Genomic DNA, 9,196 nt, shown 5'->3' on the forward strand with positions numbered 1-9,196 from the left:
TTAAACCTTTTATCACTTATTAAAGTACAACATATTTTAATACCACATATTTAATTACCATGTAGAATATAAATCCAAGATACTTTATATATCAATGCGGATATAATAGTAACAATAGCTTTGATTTTATGACGAGGGTCGAAATCAGCAATCGAATCGGCAGCTATAGCTGCCGATCTTATCCCGGCAAAGCTTGTGCGGATAAGATCGGCAGGGGATACAAACTGCACTGCACCGGCCATGACTCCACTTGAGGAGTCAGACATTGTGACTGCTGTAGCAGGTATCCTCTATTTTTTGAAAAATTCAATAAAACATCTAAAAAGATCAAACATAACATCAGACACCGAATAACTTAAGGTGTGGTGGTACCTGATCAGTACTGCTTGGGAGCTAAGGCAGTTGACTGTATTATTTTCAAATCCCCGAAACAGTCGCCTTGGGGGTAAATAACTGATGAACACTTATGACCTTTTGATGATGTTCATCTTTGCTACGTAATAATTGTTATAAACTAATCCTGCTGATTAGTTTATAACTACTTGATTGTATACAAGTGTACAATGAAAAGTACAGTTTTTGATAAAATCAGTTTAAATCAATATATGAAAACCATTCATTTTCAAGTTATTAAATCTCATCTTACAATGATAAAAAGGTAAAACTTAAACAGTAAAGACTCCAATTTAAATGAAAAAAATGTGTGACTATATGCAATCATTTATTTTTTTACCAAATTTGTCATTATCACACCCAAAATTTCTGACATTAAAACGTTTATTTAATGAAATATTTTAACTTTCCAGTGTTTTCAATTTCAACGAGATTGGAACTAATTTTAGATAATTGGATAAATCCACAAAGTCCACTGATGCATTTAAGAATGAATCAATTTAAGAACTTGCCCTAGGAATATGGCTCAAAAACTGCTAACAACAGGTAGTGTCGAACATCTTCGCGCAGCGCTACACAGTACATCCTTATTTTTTCTCTTCGTGTATCCCTAATAAATATGTGGCTGTATGATAATTTTTTTGTAGGCGTATGAAAAGTTTTGAGCATATAGACGAGGGGACTTGAAAATGTTTTTGGGTATTAAAGTGAATGTTAGAAAGGTAAGATTTCAATCTTTGCGTTGGCGCCAAGCATCAAGCTTACACAGTACTTTGCGTGGGCGGAATTCTTGGAAGTAATGTTGCATGCCTTTACAATGTTGGCTCTTGTGAGCTTTGACCTTATACCGAATAAAACCGAAATACAGGTTTCTACATGCGGCCATGATAAGAAGCGTACTTAGTCCAACACTGATCAAGATAGGGTAAAACATCAATCAGAACGAATCAAACTAGCAATGTTCTCACATTTACAAACTCCATTTACTGGGAAACGGAAATTAGTCATTTTCTCAACACAACGTCTTGTAAAAACAAGCAACTTTATTTCAGTTCTTCCGTACAACGTAAACAAATTAATGTTGCCGATGGTAAGCCAACGTGTTCATTCCTCCAGTCGTCAGAGCTACAAAATGGATAGTAATAGTCATAGTCATATACTAGTAATTGAGGAGAAACAAATACGTAGAATTGAAGTCGGTTACTTTGTTTACGAACAGAAAACTCTGCCTGAATTTGCCTGAACTATCACTATAGCTCCAACATCGTCATTTCTCATAGGCAGGTTACTGGGATTAGATGTGGTGCAATACTTCTTCTTTTCTAACATTTGTGGGGAGTGATGAAGCAGGTTCTTTGATGGCAGTCACGAGTCTCGGACACCAGCAGTAGAAGTAAAGCATATAAAACACTTGAGGTTTTATTGCATAGAAAAACGACAAACAACACTGGTACTCTGAACTCCCTAAAGCTGAGCTCGACTCTCTAAAACTACAGTGCCCTTCACGCGGGAAAATTGTAGCCAAAACAACATGAGAAAATTGCTACAAAGATTACAGCTTCACTCTGATTGGTCCTAAAGTGACTACGTAATGTAACCTCATTGGTCCATTTAACTCAACTGTGATAGGTCCGCTCCAGGATCCGCGTTTTGCATCAAGCTCGACATGTATTGTCAATGCACACATTGCATAGAGAATATAAAGAGTCACTCAGTCACGATAACATTAGACTAATCCATGCAGCAGTTTCGTGAACTATTGACAGAAATTTGATATGACATGTAAAAACATGTCGAAACAGTTTGCCGGTGACAATTACACATGTACAGTAAGTTAGGTTACCGTTAATCCCCCTTAATTTGTGCATTCAGATATTGTTTGCTAAAGACAAGTTCAAATTTACCATTTTCCAAACAATTTGAAACTAAGAATTTAATTTCAAGATTATTTGTTACAAAATATGTTCCAAAATTATTGATTATGTTTAAAGTTCAAGAGTAACTTGAATAAGAAGCCGAAGTTTGTAGGTGCTAAAAACTGTACACTTGTCAAGGTAAACTTGAAGTTATCAGCAACTGAGATGGTCTAATCATACCACCTGTCAGACATGCAAATTTCCTTTTTCACGATCATTTTCAAAATCATCAATACCCTTTCTTTTGCCAAAAAAGGTGCAACTTATTTTCTCAGTTTCCTTGGAAATCTTGATTGCGGCTGTCAAAAATAACTGTTGACAAAATTACAATATTCCTATCTCCTCTGTTGAATGTTGCTTGATCTCCTTATTATTCAAAGTGGGAAATAAGAAAATCATGATTGTCAAAAATGCTGCCAGAACTTTGAAATCTTTCTCACAAAAGGGGAGTAGAATACTTTTGGGATACATTCATCAATAAAAGCAAGTAAAACAGTAGTGAACAGGAAATACAGCTGCTACTATTGGAATACTAAACTAGTGAACATATAAGACATAAGGAAATTTAATGTGGATGATCAATAGGATGTTAAGGAGTCAAGAGTATCCTGTCAAAATGTGATAAGAACAAGATTGGAACTAATTTGGGATAATTGGATAGTGAAGTAAGGTCGTTTTCACCTGTAAATGTAAGCTCATCTGCTTTTCTTTTGAAGTTACGCACTTGCTCTATGAGTAATAATGTAATATTGCAACATTCAGCTTTATGGCACCTAACACTTTTGAGAAATTTGAAAAATATGAAGATCAAATTATCCCAAATTAGTTCCAACCATGTTTAAGCCTGAAAACATAATGAGCAAACTTCAAATCAAAGTAAATTTATTAGAGTCACTAACCTATACACAAGGGTATAGCCAAGGTAACAATTTACGTATTCAATGAGAACAATCTTATTGGTATACTTTAGAAACTAAGGTATGAATCAGTAAATAAATCGCATCTTTTACTCCGTTTATTTCTCCATGAACAAAATTAAAGATATATTATAGCAATAATCACTCTCGGGAAATTAGCTCTAAAAAGTAAATATTTGAAACAAAAATTAAAGGTATAAAGTCACCTTTAATCTAAATATGCCGATATATGGTCAAAGGTTAGTTCCTTGGTATTTTAAATGCACATGTTAGGGCGCTGTTTTTATAAAGCGGCCACCCGCTTAAAGGGACAAAGTCAGCCATTATTCATGAATTTCGTTTGATACGAGATACTACTTATATTGTTTGACATGTTGAAAGATACTGGATGCATATACTCGAACCAGGTTTTAGACACGATACATGAGATCATCGTGAAAATGAATTAATAGTCATGACCATTAATTCATTTTTGCCGCGTTTTCATTTAATTTGTCTAAAACCGAGGTCGAGTATAGTCATGGTCACCCATTTATTCAGTATCTTTCAACATGTCAAACAATATAAGAAGTATATCGTATCAAACAAAATTCATGAAAAATGGCCGACTTTGTCCCTTTAAAATATGTGATTGGTTAGATATTCTCTTTCCATGGTAACTGTGGCAAAATTGGAACAAATGGCATCTCTCTCTCTCTCTCTCTCTCTCTCTCTCTCTCTCTCTCTCTCTCTCTCTCTCTCTATGTTTATCTTTCCAAAGATTAGGTAGTCAGCCTTGTATACGGACACTTCAAAGCTGTTCTCATTGTGAAGTCTATTTTAGCAAAAGACAAAACGCCATCGTCGACATTACCTGTCAGGATTGCAATGTTTTCCGGATTTGTTAGCAGATAACTATCTCTACATACATCTCGGGCGATTCTGTTATCTCGGCACCATTTCCCCTGTCGTCATCTCTATGCTGTAGTTCGGCATAAACTAATCCGTCAACGTTCCGTAGTTTTCTCGTTTTCCTGTCTTCCATCGGATCACTGTCGACGAACTCTCGGCCACCTTGATATAAATCCATGTGTTCATATCGGATGTTGTCATTAAGCATGGCCTCTTTCTCAGCCCTATCTTCCGGGTTCTCCTTTTTTGTCCTAACGGAGTCGGTGCCCGTTACATCACCCTCGTGTGATGTGGCGTTGGTGTTTCCGTTCCCCTCACTTACTACAATCATTGGCTGTTTCAAGGTTTCATCATTGTCACGGTTACCGAGAGGGGTGTTCTGTATATCCTCCAATTCATATTCGTTCTCAACTCTCTCACCATTTTCAACAACTGTCAAGTCATAAGAAGTGTCACCCTTTGTTTCCTTCCCCATCCTTCTTCTCCTCATATTCCTTCTCCGATGGAAATAAATGAAACACATGATGATGAAGATGATTACGAGGAACATTGAAATCGAAAGTACAGTACCTAGCGTAACTGTAGACGGTCTTGTTTGCATTGCCGGTGCTGCAATGATTATCACAGGGGTTGTAGTCGATGACTGAATCTTCGACATTGCTGTATCTGATAACCTAGAATTTCCATGCATTGTTGACGATGCCATATTTACCACAGGGGTTGTAGTCGATGACTGAATCTTCGACATTGCTGTATCTGATAACCTAGAATTTCCATGCATTGTTGACGATGCCTTATTTACCACAGAGGTTGTAGTCATTGACTGAATCTTCGACATTGCTGTTTCTGATAACCTAGAATTTCCATGCATTGTTGACGATGCCATATTTACCACAGGGGTTGTAGTCGATGACTGAATCTTCGACATTGCTGTTTCTGATAACCTAGAATTTCCATGCATTGTTGACGATGCCATATTTACCACAGGGGTTGTAGTCGATGACTGAATCTTCGACATTGCTGTTTCTGATAACCTAGAATTTCCATGCATTGTTGACGATGCCTTATTTACCACAGGGGTTGTAGTCATTGACTGAATCTTCGACATTGCTGTTTCTGATAACCTAGAATTTCCATGCATTGTTGACGATGCCATGTTTACCACAGGGGTTGTAGTCGATGCCTGAATCTTCGGCACTGCTGTTTCTGATAACTTAGAATTTCCATGTATTGTTGACGATGCCTTATGTACCACAGGGGTTGTAGTCGATGACTGAATCTTCGGCACTGCTGTTTCTGATAACTTAGAATTTCCATGCATTGTTGACGATGCCTTATTTACCACAGGGGTTGTAGTCGATGCCTGAATCTTCGGCACTGCTGTTTCTGATAACTTAGAATTTCCATGTATTGTTGACGATGCCTTATTTACCACAGGGGTTGTAGTCGATGACTGAATCTTCGGCACTGCTGTTTCTGATAACTTAGAATTTCCATGCATTGTTGACGATGCCTTATTTACCACAGGGTTGTAGTCGATGCCTGAATCTTCGGCATTGCTGATTCTGATAACCTAGAATTTCCATGCATTGTTGACGATGCCATATTTACCACAGGGGTTGTAGTCGATGACTGAATCTTCGACATTGCTGTTTCTGATAACCTAGAATTTCCATGCATTGTCGACGATGCCTTATTTACCAGAGGGGTTGTAGTCGATGACTGAATCTTCAAAATTGCTGTATCTGATAAACTAGAATTTCCATCAACTGTGCAGGTGACACTTATTTCCGATTTTGTTGATTGTACATGTTCTTCGATTTTGTCTAAATCAATTGTCAAGTCGGGTTTCGAATGATTAAGTTGTTGTTGGTTCAGGAACCACATGTATGTCACCATAATCGGCGGGTTAGCGTTGACTGAACACTTAAATGTTACAGGATGACCAACAGACACCTGGGTTGTTTTAGGTTTCACAGATACTGTTGGTCCAAAATGCACATTCAATGGACCAATCACACACTGACGTCCAATAGGAACAGCTTTACCCTTCATATTACATGTTATGTTGGCACCGTTATCAGCAGCTGTCAAAGTCCATTCATCTCTGATATCGGGATCTTTATTAGAAACACGTGTTCCGTTCTTTTCTTCTCCATTTCGTATCCATGACAGACGGAGAGGTCCATTTCCTCCTCTAGAAATGCACTCTGTCGTCAATATATCACCTGCCGAAAAGTTCTTTGATTCACTCAAATTGCATGACGGATTGTTCTTGCCCGGTGGGTAAAGGACATCTAAAATCACCACACGTGATTTCAAAATAACTTCACCCGACATTTTTCGGTATATACTACAAAAAAATGTTCCAGCATCAGTTCTTCTCGCATTAACGATTTGTAAGTGATATTGTTCTCCTTGGTGTCCGTCAGTGACCGAGTATCGATCATCATGTCCGAAGTCTACATCTTCTCTTGTCCATTTCACTGACATTATATTCGAGTCTACATCTTGAACACTACACTCCAGCGTCGCATTCCCACTTTCAATGACACTCTCATTTCTTGGTTCTCGTCGAAATATAGGGTTTGGAAAGACAATCACCTCTGCGTTATTTGAAGTGAGTAATGCTGGTCTGGATTCTGAAAACAGCTCACATTGATATGATCCTCTGTCTTGACTAGAAAGGTCAGAGAGTATTAGGTTGCTCGTCAAGGAAAGGTTATATCGACTTTCTGTTCTGTTCTCTTGAATTTTATACTTAGAAGGCGTTTCTTCCGTGAATCTACTGCCATTAAGTTGCCAACGTATGTTATACACTTCCTTTCCTATTGAAGTGACGTGTACTGTGCACTGCAATGTAAGAGACCTACCCTCAATGGCGTCAGTATCCATTGGTTGCTTCACAAAATAGTATTCCGCCATTATTCCATACAGCAGTGATAACTGTAGTACACAGCAGATAAACGATGACATGACAGTCTCTTCTGGCAGAAAAGAATCAAATACTGTAACATGCACTCTATGGTGATTTGGCTTTAGTGTTTCACAAGCTTCAGTGTTTCACAGAATATCCTCTGCGATGGAAGAACACTCATTTGCAATATTGGTTGCGACCGAGTATGCGCATGGTAGATCACTGCAACGATAATATCGGGTCAGAAAGATTGCAAAATTGGAGCCGCACACGTGATCCTTACAACATAACGGCACATCTTTACCCCACAACAGCACAGGGATTTGGTATGTACACTTAGAAGTATATTATTTTTGCATTTTACTGTTTGGTTACAGATGAAATTTATGCGTTAGGTCTGCTCCACATAATCAAATATGATCACATTGCAATGATTTTCACATGAAATTAAACAGGGCATGAGAGATTTATATAAATGAAAACAATGTCTGGTCAACAGACAGCAGGTCTACACGGTGCCATTAAATGGTGGCTTTGGAGAGATAACAGTTTTTTAAGTGTTGTTGTTTTATTGTGTTGGCTGTCGTTGAAAGTGACGTCATATTAGATACATAAGCATGCGTTTCGAGAGTGACAAGGAGCGGCGCTTGTTTAACTATAAGAAAGAAAAATTAGGTAGTACAACTATTAAAATGAAGAAAGGGTAGTAGTGCCCTCAAATCATATACTAAGCTTTCGTAGACGGGATAGAAGTCACAAACAAGACGCGAAATATTACCAAAAGTCAGGTAATGCAGTGACTTTCGTGAGGTAATTCATGTAAACGACATTTTCACTATGTTCATTGTCGGTTGTTACAGGCTAATTTTTTTTCGAGTTTCGATATGTTTTTTGTAAATGTAAGGCTTAATGATCGTTACGAATTTTCCACATGTAACGGTAAATGAGCATTACGCATTTTCCTTCATCTCCGTTGTCAGGGACATTGAATGCATTTGCGGCATTGATACCTAATTACCAAGGATATAGATAAAAATTTTATTAGTGAAATCTAAAGACTGATAAATGTCATCTGCTTGGTCCTCGTTAATGCTTTCATAGTCGTGGAATGTCGATTCTTCATCACCAGGTCTTGTACTTTCGTCAAGATAGCTAGAGTTTGAGCGCTCATCACTGAGATCCCCTGTAATGTGTGTCTTTCAGAGACAATATCACATCTACGAAAACTTCTTAACTCAGAAGATGCATCGAGGGATTGGTTGTTGGAAGAATGTCTCTTCTTATCATTTGCTTTCTTTCTTTAAAAAGATAAACGATAGCATGAACAACAACTACAACGAACAAAAGCGATAAAAAGCCGATTTCTATATAGAATGTCAACGTGGATAGCCCTTTCTGAACTTCTTGGGACCTGGCCTTCCTCTTTATATTGACAGTTGCTGTATCTGAAACACTGATATTCACACCATTCGCTGTGCAGGTGACATTTATTTCTGAAATGCTCGACGTTGTTTATTTTTCAGTCCAATCGGTTGTTAAGGTAGAAAGCACCTCGGGGACGAAATTCGGGGCTTCAAATTTTATCAATTTTCTTTCTTCCTACCACTTGTGGGGGCTCATTTTGAAGCTTTTGGCAAAAGAAAAGTGTTCACCGTCTTAGTTTTTCGAAAATCGAAAATTTTATTTTTTCCCATAGAGTTAACACAGGGATGGCGGCCATTTTGAATTTCAAATATCGAGAAATCGCAAGTTATTTGTCTCTCTAGTACCAAAGTTTGCACGGTGACCCCTGATTTTTATTCTTGCTTTGGTAAGAGAATGGTTGAAAGTTTCACTGAGGAAATTTTGAGCAAAAGTTTAAGTCTTTCACTTTCGAGGTGCATATTACCTACCTTAAGTGTGACTTTGTATGATCAAGCTGATTTCAGTTGACAAACCATGAATGTGTTACGAAAGGCGGATTTACATTTGCTGTACACTGAAATGACGCTGACTTGCCAACAGACACCTGGCTTGTTCGTGGTTCCACAGATACTATTGGTCCAAAATGCACATTCAATGGTCCGATTACACACTAACGTCTGTTCAGCAGAGCTTTACCTTTCATCAAACATGTTATGTTGGCACCGTTGTTAGCAGATGTCAAAGTCCACGTATCTCTG

The sequence above is a fragment of the Ptychodera flava genome, chromosome 10 (genome assembly GCF_041260155.1).
Source record: "Ptychodera flava strain L36383 chromosome 10, AS_Pfla_20210202, whole genome shotgun sequence".
Taxonomy (NCBI): domain Eukaryota; kingdom Metazoa; phylum Hemichordata; class Enteropneusta; family Ptychoderidae; genus Ptychodera; species Ptychodera flava.